At 51.9% G+C, this 1,216-nt stretch overlaps 1 protein-coding gene across 1 annotated transcript in view; it reads right to left on the bottom strand.

Annotated features, from left to right (window-relative positions):
• Window positions 1-1,216, bottom strand: part of pkd1a (polycystic kidney disease 1a) — a 25,035-nt gene that overhangs the window by 18,825 nt on the left and 4,994 nt on the right. The window lies entirely within an intron of this gene.

The raw sequence follows: 1,216 nt of genomic DNA, 5'->3' as shown, positions 1-1,216 counted from the left end.
ATGTAAGTCAATGGGAAAAAGTGTTTGTGGGCCCAGCAACCTAAAGGAAGTGTAGTACCGCCATTTGGCCACAACGAATATTCTCATCAGACTCCGGCGCACTTTCTGGGGGCTTGGTTCAACCTCCACTGTCCGCGGCCGCAGCTAGACCCTTCTCAGCCAGCGTAGTGTCGTGTCAGGTGGGCGTGTCGTGTAGTGTTGTGTACTGTCCGCGGCCGCAGCTAGACCATATTGGCGCGTTCTGGAAAGTGAGAGACTAAGCTACTACGGAGTCCCTTAAAGCAAAACAAATCTGCGGAGTCTAGAAATGTTTTTAAATCGCGATTTTTCGGTTCAGCCATTTCACAAACCGTAGGAAAGTAAAATGCAAATTAATCGTTAAAACCGAAAAAATCGGCCAGCCCTACTCAGAACACGTGTCTGTGTTTCTTTCTGTTCCCTGCGCTTTTTTAAAGGAAGTGGGCACTGTGGCAGAGCCTATTTTAATTTCATAAATGATGTTTCCACAGCTTCTTGGAGCATTTAATTATTTTTCATGTATTTATATACGCATCTGAAAAGCAGTTGCCAAGCAGATTTATCTCTCAGATGTGTTGTGTCTCACCTTCATAACAAAGGAATGAGCAATAATGAAAATTACACTATGACATTTATTATTAACTGTGAAATTTAGATTCTTCTCTAAATACACAGCAAGGAATGACAATAATTGACAGGTGTGCCATCAAGCTTAGAATAATTCTTAGTAATCATGCTGACAGTATATAGTGTTCAGTGTTTCCCCTAGGTATACTGCTTTGGGGGGGTGCTGCCTGAGGAGGGGGGGCATTGGGATATAAGGCAGGGGCAGGGCAGAGTCCATGGAGGGGTTCTCGGGCGGACGGCCCGGGGGCAAGGCAGAGTCCATTGGAGGGGCGAAGGCCACAGCGGGCAAACTCAGGGGGGCGAGCATGAGGGCGAAGACCGCGGCATTCAGGGGGCCGGGCTCGAGGGCGAAGACCGCAGCTCTCAGGGGGCCGGGCTCGAGGGCGAAGATCGCGGCACTCAGGGGGCCGGCCTCGAAGGCGAAGACCGCGGCTCTCAGGGGGCCGGGCTCGAGGGCGAAGCAGGCAACGACAGAACAACTCCGGAGGGCAGGAAGGCGCTGACGGGACAGCTCCGGAGGCCAGGCAGGAACCGGAGCCGGTGGGACAGGCTTCAGCAGGATCCCCAACGG

Source organism: Notothenia coriiceps, unplaced genomic scaffold, assembly GCF_000735185.1.
Source record: "Notothenia coriiceps isolate Sejong01 unplaced genomic scaffold, NC01 NC01_scaffold00011185, whole genome shotgun sequence".
NCBI classification, from domain to species: domain Eukaryota; kingdom Metazoa; phylum Chordata; class Actinopteri; order Perciformes; family Nototheniidae; genus Notothenia; species Notothenia coriiceps.
Note: the sequence above shows the minus strand (reverse complement) of the source record. Positions and strands in the feature narration are given on the sequence as shown.